The sequence below is a fragment of the Lipophrys pholis genome, assembly GCF_963383615.2.
Source record: "Lipophrys pholis genome assembly, chromosome: 7".
Classification (NCBI taxonomy): domain Eukaryota; kingdom Metazoa; phylum Chordata; class Actinopteri; order Blenniiformes; family Blenniidae; genus Lipophrys; species Lipophrys pholis.
The window spans coordinates 30,629,419-30,644,638 of NC_137638.1; the positions used below are offsets into that span (position 1 = coordinate 30,629,419).

At 43.4% G+C, this 15,220-nt stretch overlaps 1 protein-coding gene across 1 annotated transcript in view; it reads right to left on the reverse strand.

The window, feature by feature from the left end:
* Positions 1 to 15,220, reverse strand: part of cux2b (cut-like homeobox 2b) — a gene marked incomplete at its 3' end in the record, with an annotated part of 142,688 nt that overhangs the window by 90,396 nt on the left and 37,072 nt on the right. The gene's annotated exons all lie outside the window — the stretch shown is intronic.

The following is a 15,220-nucleotide window of genomic DNA, read 5'->3' on the forward strand; positions in this document are numbered from 1 at the left end:
TTCAATACATGACTGCAGCCTCCATAGCTTTAACCAAATTACCCTTTTGCTACAACAACAGCCGTGATCGCTATTCCATTAATGTCTGCGCACATTGGTTGTTTACATGTCTGTGTTATAGCGAATGAGAGCTCCACCCCGGCAACATGTCTGATCCACTATTCAAAGCTGTCTGTGCAGCAGGGCCCCTTCATCAGAACCTTGCATTCATGCTGGACTCAGCTGCACCGCATGCCATCCACAAATCCAATAATATCGATCCGTCATCCAATTCCCGGCTCTTTCAGCAAACAGAAAAAAAAAGGGAAAACAGATTCCAACTCTACTCTCCTGTACTGAGCAGCAGACAACTGTGTATTAGTCTCTTCTTCTCTTTTGACTGTGATTATCAGTAATTGATGAGGATCTTCTCTTGTAACTGCTGGAGTACAATATAAGAAGTGAAGTAGGGGGATTCAATTACCACAGCGAATTTATATATGATGCCAGGAAATTAAATTGACTGTGTTTTAATTAATCTGCAGTCTTACTTAAAGGCAATTTAATAAATCATCACACAGGGCCAAAAGAAATAAAGAAAAAATTAAAAAGGAGGGATGAAACTTGAACAGCCGTGGCCTCGTGGGATGGTGACAGGCTGCCGGTCAGACAAGTACGTTTTTAATTGAAGGGCTGCTGGTTCAAGTCCCTGGACTGGCTAGTGTGGAAGCAGCCGGAGTGGAAATGAGACTGAGGCGAGGCAGGTCGCCACAACTATAAAACTTGGCTGATATGGTTGTGAAGGACGCTTACAGCTGACAGTTAAAGTCTGTGACACTGAGGCTCGTAAGCCTTGAAGGCGTTTACGATCCCGACACTGTATCTGACGAGTGGATGAGAAATAACAGGATGTCAAAGTTTTTACGTCCATTCATCGGCCCAAACATCCACAATCTGCCCCATCAAAAATTCTCATCAGGAAAATATTTATAAAAAATCAGTTTGAAAGACATTTTTAGCAAAAATTAGGTTTTGTTTTTTTTGTCATCATGAACAATCATCAACAAACTGTTTCCATGCAAACAAGTGGAAACACAACTTTCTTCTTCTTTCTTCACATTACTGTGCATGCGCATCACACATTTGGTTAACAGTTCCTCCCAAAATGTGTGAGTAGATATATACAATATCAAACATGGCAGCCTCCTGAGTGTCATGACTCCCTTTATGATTATAGCATATTGTTCTCTGCATGTGTGTGTGTGTGTGTGTGTGTGTGTGTGTGTGTGTGTGTGTGTGTGTGTGTGTGTGTGTGTGTGTGTGTGTGGGGGGTTTCATTGAAAAAAAAACAGCATCCACTATTGGAACAACAAAACAACTGCATTTCTTTGAGCATTTCTGCTGTTGCTGTGTAAATGGACATCGTTTTTGAAATGTTGTCATGTAAATGCAAAACATTTCGGAATCAAACACACAAAAATTATGTTTTTAAAGACTTTTTGAAAACTTTTGGGAAATTGTCCTTTGCCTTTATTTTAAAGGCTCCTGCTTTTCTGTTTGTGACCGTGACTGCGTCCATCAAGTGTCTGGCTTGTGAGTCTAGAGGGAAAAAGGTTAAGATTAATGATTCAAGATAATAACAAACATATACGAAGCAAGGACATAAAGAGTTAAATTAAAAAGACTCCATCCACACCCGTGTCTGTTTCCTAAACGTGAAGAAGCAGGAGCCAATTGGAAGGACTCCAGATGTGGGAAATATAGAAAATAAGATATATAAGATGCAGGCAAACTGCTCTTAATGGTCATGTCAATGCATGTATGATGGCTTGCTGCCATCAGTCTATGAAGGTGTGTGATTGAGGCAAATTGCTTTGGATATAAGAGCCATGAATGCAGCTATTCAGCTGTGTCAGTGTTTTTCTGGTCAAGCTCCAGTCAATCAGCAATACCTGAAAGACTTTCTTTGGCTTGGTCACATTTAGTTAAAAAAATAAATAAAGAGAGAGCCCAATATTCAGGATACGTTTGGTGAGTGGGAAACATGAATCGTACTGTCACTGAAAAAAGGCCGTGGCTGCACAGGATAAGGCGACAGGACTTTATAAATTCCAGTTCGTCCTTACAGTCCATCTGGGATGAGCCTTCCTGGAGATTAGAGAGTGGGCTTTCAGATGCCAGCCAACCTCCACGAGATTCAAATGGCCCCAGACCGGCTAATCTTGCCAAGAGAAAATTCCTCTAGAAGTGACTTTGAGTGGATTTTTTAAGTACTTAAGATATAACCGTGTAGTGAAGTCTGCTGGTGCTTCAGTGGCCTCGAAGAAGAGCCGGGTTCGCTTTTATTGCAGCTCGGTTGATGAGGATGCTGCATGCAAGTCAAACAGTGAAATCATTATGGAATGGTTATTTTTGAAAGCATCCCCACAGTTTCCAGACCATTACGAGGGAGGGGAGCCCGGGCAACAGCCCATCAAATGAAACCTACTGCCTGTCTTTCTGGAAAGAAGTGAGGCAGAACAGGCTGTTTGCTGCTTTGGTTGTCTTGCTCAGACTGATGATGGGAGGAACTCCACATCGTAGCGTTGCAGAAAACGAGAGGCTATCTCAAGAGACAAAAGATACTGAAGAAGCTTTTTTCCTCTGGCTCCTAATCAGATGTGATCCATTTCAACCTACAACCAGGGCACCTTTTGAGATCCCTGATAAAATTCACTTATCTCCCTTCATTATGTTGAGCTTCATCCTTCATGAAATAATTTGCATGAACCCTGAGACGCTCCCGATGTCACAAAAAAGGGGCAAAGCCGAGTTGTGACTAGCCGTGCTAAGAGGAGTTTCTCAGTAATCGTTTGACAGGTTTTAAAAAGGACGATTGGGACCAAATTTTCAGTGTGTGGCAGTCCGGTCAATACAGAGCTCCTGTCATTAAGCCTCTGCCAGTCAAACATCCAGCCTTAATTGATGAGTTTCCCCCAGGGAAGGCGGAGCTGTCATTGGGACTTGGAGGGGCAGGAAAGAGGGATTTTGAGCGTGGAACCAGTCCTGGTGAGCTTCAGTCAATACATGAAGAAGAAAGCGATCTTGGTGACTTCTGACTCAAAAACAAAGAGCAAGAAACAAGAAGCTTATTGCTTTTAGCAGGATGGACCTGCGACCTATTGGCAGACCGTAAATGGACTTGAAGCACAATGACCTGCTGAACACTGAGAAGAAGACAAAAAAAAAAAAAAAAGATGTGAAGATGTGAAGATGTGACTCGTGTATCCTTTGACTTCACAAAAGCAGGCTTTGGCCTTCCGACACGAACCGAGGATGCACCCTGTAGAGACGAACTCACATGATCCGACAGGCAGACATTTCCACTGCATTAAGAGGTCTCGGGTTTATGCAAGTGTGTTGTTGCAAATACAGCACAAACTGGTCCCTTCAGACTCTATCGGGTGAGAAACTCAACACCATCGGTGGCAACAAATCTGTAGAAAGACAAAGCACTGAGGATTATGACATAAGCTGGTTGTCAAGTATATTGTTTCACTGCAATGATGGGAGGCAACTTATGTCTATAAGTAGGCAAAGGCTGCAAAAATACCCTGTAATCAAATCCAACCAAGACAATTGCTCTTGACAAAAATCTGAGCAAAAAATTATAAACTGTAACAATCTGTGCAAGTGGGAATGTTTCAGGTAAAATGTGAGGCTATAATGCATTGTGTTGGAGACGATTTGACTTTGATTCATTAAACCCAGCTCATCTTGATTACATCTGTAGTGGTAAGCTATTTTCTGGCCTTTCACAAAGACAACCCATAGTGGAAAATGTTGACAACGATAGGGGGGAGAGAAAAAACTAGCAAGGTACTGAAATGAGGTAGAGTGAGTCAAAATCACTATTGTGTGCAGTGGGCTTGGACAGCACAAATTAAAGAGGAAAAAATAGGAAGGAGGAGAGAGGGGAAAATGCAGATGGGGTATTATTTTTCTTTTTGTATCCCATCTAATTGCAATCATAGGCAGATGTCTGAAAGTGTGACAGCATCAGCAGAATTGCTGCTGAGAGCACAGAATCTTTGTCTAAAAATAATCAGACATTCTGTGTGCTGCTGTTTGTTATAATGGTAATCGATGCTGGAGGCTTTGAATTCCATCAATTTATAGATCCACTCTGTTCTGCCTGGTGACTGTACTGCCTCACAACCCCCACCACAGAAGCACACTGAAGCAACAACACACACACTCACACATATATATGCCTGCTTTGTAGCAATGTCTCACACAAAAGAGCGGTTAAGCGCACACGTGTGCACAGCGCTACATGCGCGCCAACATCCGCACAACACAGGGGCTGCAGCAAAGGCAGAGCAAGGGACCAGTGTGTGATTAAGATAAGTGTAGTTTCCTTTCATACATTCCTTATCGCCTCCCATTCTCTGTGAGGCACAAGATTGTCCATAGCTGCTTCAGATTAGCCCCGCATCTCAGACGCCACATTTGAGAGGGCGGACTGATCAATAAATCAAATCACCACAATCAATGGCCCCAATCACTGCAGTCTAGTCCGGCTTCAACATTATTACTGGCAACTCCCCCTTCCCCAAATGCTCTCTGCCCTCTCCCAGCAGCCACTGAGGCAAGGAGGGGGTGGTGTGTGTGTGTGTGTGTGTGTGTGTGTGTGTGTGTGTGTGTGTGTGTGTGTGTGTGTGTGTGTGTGTGTGTGTGGAAGGGGGGGGGGGCTTTGGCGCCTGTCCATATGAAAGATCCAAAATGAACTCTTATCTGGCTTGCTTGAGCTTGAGCATCAGTTAAAGGCGCGACAGACAGACAGTGTGTGTGTTGGTCCGTCCAGACAGAGCCTGGCGCGAGGAGCCTCTGACCTCTGCGACCCCGCGCTAGGAAAGTGAGCCGAGCACGCGGCTCCTGACAGGGAAGCACTGGGGGGCTGCTATCACCTGGCATCTCCCTCCATCTGTTTAGCCCAGACTGCTGCTCCTTCACTCTCACTCTCCATCAGATTGGCTCCGATTCACGCCGTCTTCGCAGTGCTGCCGGACCACGCCACACCAGGGTCAAATACTATGTGCATTAAATTCGGAGGATTTGTTTTGACCTGCTGGCAGGACCAAACAACACAAAAACAGTCAGCTACCTCGCTGAATTATCAATCAGAAGAATACAAAAGAGTGAGAGTTTTGAATCATGTTTCTAGCAACTGATCAGACGAGTATCTACACATTGATAGCACCTCTTCACCCAAAGGATCACCTGACAGGGAATTTGATCTTGTTGTATTTTATGAATTAAAAGCATGAAATTAGTATTAGTATTAGTATTAGTTTATTTAAAAGGGGACAGTGCAATTTTATAAAACACATGATTCCACATGGTTAAAAAAGCCAGAATTAGCCAGAAGGCTAGTTTTCATCTGTAGTCCCCTACATTGTTTTTGCGTTTTTGTTTCAGAAAGGTTTTACAATTAGACTACAACGTTTTGAAAACAATGTCCTTGTACACGGAAACGGCACAAAAGCTGAAAACACTGTCATTTTTATGTAGAGCCACTAGTGGGTGGTGTTTGTTTTTGTGATAAACCACACTCATCCATGGAGAAAGGAGAAAGGAGAAAACAATATGCTTTAAACATCAACAATGGGCGAACACAGACATTCTAGTGGAGAGACCACCAAGTTGGATCGTTATTACGGCGACTGTCAAAATAAAACTACCAAGTCCAGGAGAATATGGACTTGGAGTCATGACACCTGAAGGAATCATTGTTCTTATTGTCCATCTACTGAGCATGTGCATAAGGTCTGCATGAAGACGGGCCCCAAAGCGTTTTCAAAAAATGTTGTTTTCCATAGTTTCCAGACATGGAGTTGGAGTATTTTCCAAAAGTTGCATTTTTAGGGGCTCTGAGCACTGGGAAGTTTTACGTTTTCACTTGTAAACAGCGATACAACGCTCCAGGATCGGGATTGGAGACCGTTTTTCTATATGCTTTTCAATAAACAACACAATAAACAATTCACAAGCCAATCTGACTGTATCATGTCATTGATTCCTTCAAACAGTATTCAATATCTGTATAACTCCACATGATGACCATAACTGTGCATCAGTTGAAATGATACATTTTTAAATTTTCTACATTGTTCTTCCCTTCTCAACATCACAGACCAGAGAAGATCGGGCAAAAACAGAGGAAAAAAGAAAATAGATTCCGTTGTGTGTTGAAAAATGCATCCCATGCATGACAGATGTAAAAACACATTAATGATGCAAAAGAAAATGGAACAGTTCTTCCCGATAATCACAATCTTGCTGTGATTAACACAAATGCAATCGAGCTTTTCAACATATTGGAGGGTGGACTGTTGCATCATAGTTTTAGTAGGTTAATGTGATTTGTCTTGTGCCAATCAGAGAACAACAACACGTGATACTGCAAATCAAATGGTCATATCATGCAGCAGGTTTTGAACATGTGGGCAATAGGGTTGAAAGTAAGTTTTAATTTCATTATACAAAATACATCAAATTAAGACATTTTGATGGCAGTTGGAGGGATGAAGGTTATGAAATTCATCACATTCAAAACAGCCATGGAGCCATGTAAAGCATTTGAGTTTAAGACAATTTGATTATTTTCCCCCACCCACATTAAAGAAATGTGGACTTCCTACAAAGCATGTTTCCATCACTTGAGCAGATTTTAAGTAGTTCAATGTGTTCGAAACATTCATCCACTCACTGCTCTATTTGGGGAAATGTGATCTTCAGTATTTTGCAAATGAACAGACAAAGCAGGACTCGAACCAGTGATGACGATGTAGGATTACCCGCTCTACCGCCTTTGCCAAAGGTAAATGTGGAATTTGTTAAAACAGTAGAAAGACTTCACAGTAACTCAGATTCACACAGAGGGACAGCTACCATGCAAAGTGCTGAAGTTAGGGTTGAATGACATGAAGGGATGAGATGGGGAATCAAACCATCAGCATGAGTGTCAGACAACCTCCTCAACCAACTGAGCCACAGTTGCCTCAAACAGTGTTTTAATTTGAACTCTGGAGCCGATTCTCAAGGTTTTAGTGTCGCAAACAAAAAGTAGGTTGAGGAAAAAGTATGTGCTTTCCTGTTTTCATAATTGTCTGAAATCTGTATTGTGACTCCTCTTAAAGGCTGATATTTACTACGACGATGACAGTACGCGTCGGGCAGTGTGTAGCCCCTCCACCTCTGAAAGTTCTGCGTCAATTTTGTATTTTGTATGTTCACCACCATAATGCTCACAGTTTAAAAGGATTGGTCGCGAAACCACATTAAACACGTTGGTGGTATTTATTTCCCAGTTACGCATTTGTGGTTATAATGAGCAATTTGGCACAAAGACTGGTATTTTTTGGCCTGTTCCTAAATGCACTCAAAAAAATCAACTATGCAGTTATTCAGTTTACATATCAGAAATATGTTTGATTAACATGAGCATATTAAGTTTCTTGTTGTTAAATGGTTCATTCTAATAGACGTTGTTCAGATAATATGAATATATGGGATTCAATCTACTTAATATGAATAGATGGAAATGTGTGACATGATTAAATTACATTAACTCAGCAAATTATTTTTGTGTTTGTGGAAAAGACTGAGAATCATTTTTTTTTCATTGTGGAGTGTGCTGTTCACTCTTGAATTTGACTTTAATTCTCCAATAGAGTGCACATTCACGACACCAGGGGTCTTCAATTCTGGGCCTCGAGGGCCGGTGTCCTGCTCCAAGCTTCAGCACACCTCAATCTAATGTTGATGTCATCATCAAGCTTGTAAAAAAAGCCCAAGAATGAGCTCCTTATTGCATTCAGGTGTGCTGCAACTGGGAGGAACCTAAAACATGTGGGACACCGGCCCTCGAGGAGCAGAATTGAATAGCCCTGCACTACACCATCATCATGGCCTGTGTACCGCGTCTTGTGTTCTGAGCTGCCTCGATGCATATTTAGAAATTGTTGGGGGTGTGCATCAGGTGACCCAGGAGCTCGGTACAGGTGGTTCACGGCAATGTAGAGCTTTTGTTTTGCATACGGAGTATAAATTCGGTTTCACAGTTTTCGTACCAATATGAGGGGCATTTTTCCAGGAAATATGTCAAAAAAAGTGGTGTTGTTATGCTAAGTACTGCAGAACAACAGAATGGAGGTTTCAGAAACAAGAGGAACATCCTGTGAAAACTGCTCGGAGCAACTGAAAACACAACGTTCTGAAAACAAGTCCGTCTCCATAGAAGCGGGATAAAGTACAACTTTTCTGAAACACTGCGACTACGCATGCACAACACGGTCATAGTAAGTACTTCTTCTACACATGAGTGAGTCGCTGGACAATAACAAACATGGCGGCCTCCACAATGTCACGACTCCCAGTCCATATTCTCCTGGGACATGGTTGTTTCATAATTGACAGTCCTCCGGTATAGCAAGTCCACTTCATCATCTGTCCATAAGAATGTCCATTTACTCCCATTGTTGATGTTTAGAGTGTATTGTTCTCTACATGCCTGTGTGTGGTTTCATTACAAAAACAGAAATAGCACCCACTGGCGGCGTAATATAAAACCTCCATTGTTTTCAGTGTATGTATGTAAATGGACATCATTTTCAAAAAGTGTGAGGGGGGGACATTTTTATTGTAGTTAGATATTCATTGTAATTTAAACAATTTGCTCCTGAGATTATTTGAGTAAAATCTGAAGCTGTAAAGCTGTTCAGAGGCTTTAAATTGGTGCATATCAAAGTCTTTGGATGTGGCATTATTGGAGGAGCAGGCTGAATCAGAGCATGAGTGACAAAAGCTGGAGACAAGAATAAAGTTTGAGTCTTCATAAAAACAAAACAAAAAAAAAAAAATCAAAGACGTTATCCAAAATTTGAGGTTTGACAAAGTGGAGGTCATCTTATAATCAGGGTCATCTGTCTGGGTCAATATGGTATTGGCACATGCTGCTCATTCAAAGTCAGAAGTGTGTAGGTACTTTATAGACGGTAAAGACTTACCAACCAGAAAAAAAAACATTTCATTTTGACACTTCTCCAAACTCTGGACTGCAAAGTCTGATAAATCATCCAAAATAATTAATCCCCAGTCAGTCAGGCTGTCTTCAAACAGCATGCTAAATCTTACAAAAGGAAGGAGAAGCGTATGAGCGATACAACCATCACCAAAAGGTGTGACTGGTGTTGTCAGCCATTATTCGTCATACCCTGCTTCATTTAGAGAGTTTTTGGCGCCTGATGCACCAGAGCTCAGCCTACTTGTCAACACTTCTCTCTTTAATTCCAACATGCACACTTGGACGCACACATACACACATTTTTATTTCTCACTAATGTGTCGGCAACACATCTTAGTATGATCAGGGAGGCTGTAATTCCATTCATTGTCAAGTCTTTTTCAAAATAGTATCATGAGGTATCATGAAGACACCTTTTCGAAGCTCTTTCAAACAACTGCAAATCCGCTCCGAAACAATGAATAACTTTAAATGTCCTCCAATTAGAAACTTCAAATTACAATCTATGACTGAATGCTCCAAACGAAGGCCAATTACAACACCTTATATATCATCATTACAGCGAACCATTGTTCTGCTTCTTTCAAACTGTGGTTACAATCAGGGTGTCTATTGTCATCGTGTGGTACATGCAGGGTGACTAATTACACAGTCCTATGATTCATTAGCAGACTAGTGGGTTGAAACCTGAGCGAAGACACGATAACCTCAGTCGGGCCAAATGATCGGCTCAAATGGAGACGTGAAAAGAAAAAGATAATCGAGGAGGTTCACAACATCCGAGAGCTCAAAAAATGTAACTCTGAATACAATAAAAGTGAAGTTTTATGAAGGGGACGAGTGAAACATGAGCAGAGCAGCAACGGTGTCGAATTCAAACTGTAAAATTGGGGACGAAGTTTATTTTCCTTGTATCTTTTGAGAAGAGGCGCAGACTGCTGGGGACTCGTTCCTGTTGAAATTTCAGGATTGAGGTCAGTTAAAGGCAAAGAGACAAAGAAGTACTGAAATCCTCCATAAGGTGTGCTACATTGCATGATCAAATAGGTTGCACATTCCATTTGTAACCTCACACACCAGCAGGAGCATTTGAATGAGGGGTTTGCGTTCTTTGTAGTCTGTTCACATGAAAACCGTGCTGGACAGTGATTGCGTTTACACAGCAACGATTTCCAGTGAAAACACAAAACCTCCATTGTTAGTGTAAAAATTTTAAGATTTCCAACAGTAAAATGTGTTTTCTTTGTATCGACTTGGTTCTTGAGAAGCTTCACCAAGAAGGAAGAAGAAGGTGAGGTTTTCACTCTGAAACTATGATGACGTGGATCACTAAAACAAACCATTTCAGTGTGACAGGTAGAAGAGAAAAGTGTTTTCTGAACTGTGTAAAACTTTCTTTTCCTTCCCTGGAAGTTGTATATCAATCCTAAAACAGATACATCCAGTATCAGCGGATTATCAGAGGATTATTTTGGGATAAATCACTAGTTTTAGCACATTGTGAACAGTCCATTTGATGATCCACCAGGATATGTGAGGTGGTTAGACGAGAAAACTATTCTTTGAAAAGATAATATCCCAATTTCAGAGTCACACAATTGATTGTCAATCAGAAAAGCCATCAAGTATCGTTTTTGTTCAAGATCATCAAAAGAGTATTGATGAAAATACTTGTGATATCAAATGTTGTGAAACATTACCGGAGCCACCACAGTGTCAAACTCAAACAATAAAATTGGGGACAAGATTTGTTTTCTGTGTCTTTCAAAGTGAGGAAAGAGAAGCGCACTGCCGGGGACTGTGTTTCTTGTGAAGCTTCACCATCGAGGTCAGCTAGTGGGAGAAGGAGGGAGGCTCCGCAGATGCAGCCATCATCACGGTGAATGGCCCACTTTCACCTGAAACGACGAGCCGCAGCGATGCAACACAGATAACCTACGATTGTTTATTCTCTCTTAAGAAATGTCAATCTGTTCGCTCTCAGGTGTGCTGCTCTTCCTCTTGTTTTTGTTGTTTTCTCCCCCCTACTCTCTCCGTTTTCCCTTGTCGATCGCAGCAAGATCAAAGCGACGCCGCTGGAAGAATCTGAATATTTCAGGTGTGGAGAGAAGGCTGCGTTTCACACCACCTGTGTAGTGCTCAGAGACGAGTCCCTCCTCTCACTCAGACTCAGTTAGAGGGGCCCCTGGGGCCTGGCGACATAAACCGGGGCCACCTGTCTGAGAGAGAGGGAGCGCTCCTTTACCCTCCTTTCTCTCCGTCGCACTTCCATTTTATAGTATTTGAACCAAAAATAAATGACTCTAAATAGAGCGGTGAGAGTGGGAATAAAACTGGTGCTGACAACAAGAAGCCGAGAGCTTTGAGCGCTGTCACAAAGGCTCGAAGATCTGGCAGCCGGGCACCGCCACCGCAAAATGGGAGCAGCCACTTGAAAGGGCAGTTTATACATGAATCATTTTATCATTTGCCATGTTGTGTGGCAGAAGGTAGCTCCCGTTTATTAAATGATGTGCCCGGTCAAGAGAATGGGCTGGATTATTTTCTGTGAGATGATTCTCATCACTCCCCCCTTGAACTGCTACCTTATCATGGTGGGGGAGTTTGAGTACGGCATTATGCCCCCCAGTAGGGTCTCCCAAGGCAAACAGGTCCTAGGTGACGAGTCAGACTAAAAGCAGTTCAAAAAGCCCCTATGGATAAACCAAAGAGAGTTGTGACCTCGCCCGGTAAGGCGCAGCCGAGGCCTCACCCTGGTGCCAGGCCTGGGGTTGGGGCTCATATGCGAGCGCCTGGTGAACGGGCCTTTGCGCGCGGGGCTCGGCCGGGTCCAGCCCGAATAGACGACACGGGCCCCTCCTCTTCCTCCTGTGAGCCCACAGGGGTGTCGGGTGCAGTGTGAATTGGGTGGCAGTCGACGGGAGGGACCTCGACGACCCGATCCCCGGACACAGAATCTGGCTTTTGGGACATGGAACGTGACCTCACTGGAGGGGAAGGAGCCTGAGCTTGTGTGGGAGGTTTGAGAGATACCGTCTAGACGAAGTCGGGCTCACCTCCACGCACAGCTTGGGCTCTGGAACCCAACTCTTCGACAGGGGCTGGACACTCCACTTTTCTTGAGTTGCCCACGGTGAGAGGAGGCAAGCTGGTGTGGGCTTGCATATTGCCCCACAGCTCAGCTGCCATGTGTTGGAGTTCACCCCAGTGAACGATCGGGTCGGGTCCCCATGCCTTTGGGTAGGGAACAGGTCTCTGACTGTTGTCTCGGCCTATGGACCAAACAGCAGTACAGGCAGCTGAGAGGTACCGGCAGGCCAGGCGGGCCGCAGCCCGGGCTGTGGTGGAGGCAAAAACTCTGGTTAGGAGTTCGGAGAGGCCATGGAGGAGGACTATCAGTCGGCCCCGAGAAAATTCTGGCAAACCCACTGGCGCCTCTTATTCCAGGGTACTGGAGAGGAGGATCTGGCCATTAGTCGAACCTCGGATCCAAGAGGAACAATGCGGTTTTCGTCCTGGTCGCGGAACACTGGACCAGCTCTATACTCTCCACCGGGTGCTTGAGGGTTCATGGGAGTTCGCCCAACCAGTCCACATGTGTTTTGTGGATCTGGAGAAGGCATTCCACCGGGTCCTTTGGGGCATCCTGTTGGGGGTGCTCCAGAAGTATGGAGTCCGGGGAAGGAGTTTGGTTCGCATTGCCAGTAGTAAGTCGGACATGTTCCCAGTGCATGTTGGCCTCCGGCAGGGCTGTCCTTTGTCACCAGTTCTGTTCATAACTTTTATGGACAGAATTTCTAGGCACAGCCAGGGACCGGAGGGGGTCCGGTTTGGGGACCACAGGATCTCATCTCTGCTTTTTGCAGATGATGTGGTCCTGTTGGCTTCATCAATCCTGCACCTTCAGCGTGCACTGGCGCGGTTCACAGCTGAGTGTGAAGCAACTGGGATGACGATCAGCACCACTAAATCCGAGGCCATAGTTCTCCACCGGAAAAAGGTGGCTTGCCCCCTTTGGGTTGGCGAGGGCAGTCTGGGTATCCCTGCTTAGACTGCTGCCTCCGCAACCCAGCCCCGGATAAGCGGTGGACAATGAATGAATGGATGGATGGATGGTTCTCATCACATCATCGGGGCCGCCATTTCTGACCCAAAGCAAATAAAAAGCCTTCCCGATGTCAACGCTGGTTGGATGTAGCGGTTTTCCTCGAAGGGGCAGCGCGTCCTGACATGTGTAAGCACATGTGCATGCGTGTGGAGGTGGGGCAGGTTCCACACTACCAGTTTACAGCCATGTCTCTCAAAAGGGCCGTAAAGTCTTTACAGCAAATTCCTTACATTCATCTGTGTCAGAGCGCTTGGCACACATTAGGCGTTTACACAGGAGGAAACACAATCTATTTGATGCTACACTGCCCACACGTCCAGAGCCCTCCTCCTCACGCAGGAGATTCGCAGTGTTTAACTTCCATTTCATATTCTGAACAGGCAGCCAGACAGGCAGCCGAGTGCAGGGAATGGACTCCATCTTGCTGTAAATCAGTGTTTAAACACCCGACTAAATGTAATCTGGAAAGAGTCAACACGAGGCCCCTCACATTACGCTGCTCAAGATATTTGTTTTTATTTATTCTGGAATGTGCAATAGATTTTTTTGCTGCACTCTCTAATGATGTACACAAACGGCAAAGGGAAAAAAAGTCACATTTCATTTTTTTCCTCTCCCCCACCTCTCGACTGATGTAGCTCCCCATCTTTTAATATCAGGGGTGCTTATGAGAACAAGTGGAGGTTAATCTAAGGAGCGGGCCACAGCCAGCCGGCTCTCTGTAAATGTCAGCTGGGAGATCCAGGCCTTTCTTATTACCACACTAAACCAACAAGGCTGGCAGCTCCAAGATGGATGTGTGACTTGGAGGTGTCTTCACCCCCTCCTCACACCCTCTGCTTCTCTGCACCATCACGGACCAACCCCATCCCAGAAAACCTGATTAATCAATCGATTTATCGCCATAAATCAGGCCAGGCTTTGATTGTATCAGCAAGTCAGGCAATCAATCAATTAGTCGGGACCTAGCAGCCCAATTTGCTTAAAGAAAGATGAATGCTCCCCCACATCATCCATTTGGTTGTCCGTTTACCCATCAAACACAGCGGCTGTTGACTCCCAGGCCCAACATGCATCCCTTTATTGATTTCTGCAGATTAAACTTGCAAAAGAATCAAAGGACACTTAAATGACTAGGAATAATTCTGCCTTCTTTTGTAGTGAAGTATGTTCACCGACGTTTTTTGATAGCATTTCATCATATCATCAAAACAAGTGTAAACATTCAAATCCACAACGCAGAGCTGCAGTGAGTGATGGAGCAGACTGGAGCCACATACACCTGATGACAGCTACACTGTCTTATGTTCAGTGTCATCTTCAGGATTGTTTAAACAAGTGTATTTGTGGAAAATCTTTACTTTCATTTCTTATATTAGTACACAACAATCCTTGTTTCTGATTTAAAACATGTTGCTTGTGTTCAGCATGGAGTGGATGGATGGAGCTCTCGCATCAAGAAAGGCACCATATTTGGTAACTTCTTAATTTGTTTCTGCTGCTTGTGCCTCAATACTGGAATTTGTTACACTATAAATGGGCATGAAACTTCTGCTTTATACTTCTAATAAAACCCTAAAAATGGTTGCGTTTGGGCTTTTTGCTTTAAAAAATTGTGACTTACTGATAGTCAGTACACATAAGTGATGCTTCAGCTTAAAAATATAAACAACATGGAGTAGGTCATATTCAGTGTTAATTCTTTACAAAAATCTCCTGTTCCAGTAGGATTGTAGTACTCAGTAGACAATCAGAGGTCACAAAGTTATTGTACAACTTTCTGAATACAGGAACTGTATGCCACGTACAGATTTTTTCAAGCCTGAGAATAAATTCTTATGTTAAAAATACTTCTTTTACACTTTCTTTACTATTGATAAGTAAAAAATATTTGTTTCGTTAGGTAATAATATTGATGCTGATCACAACTATATTAAGGCCCCATTTACAAGATGACGTTTTCAAGTTGAATAAAAAAAAAAAAACGTCTTCAGAAAAATAAATGCTTGAGTCAAGAAAAGGCACCTGAAAAGTCTACTTAAGTATAAATACGTAGTTATTTACCA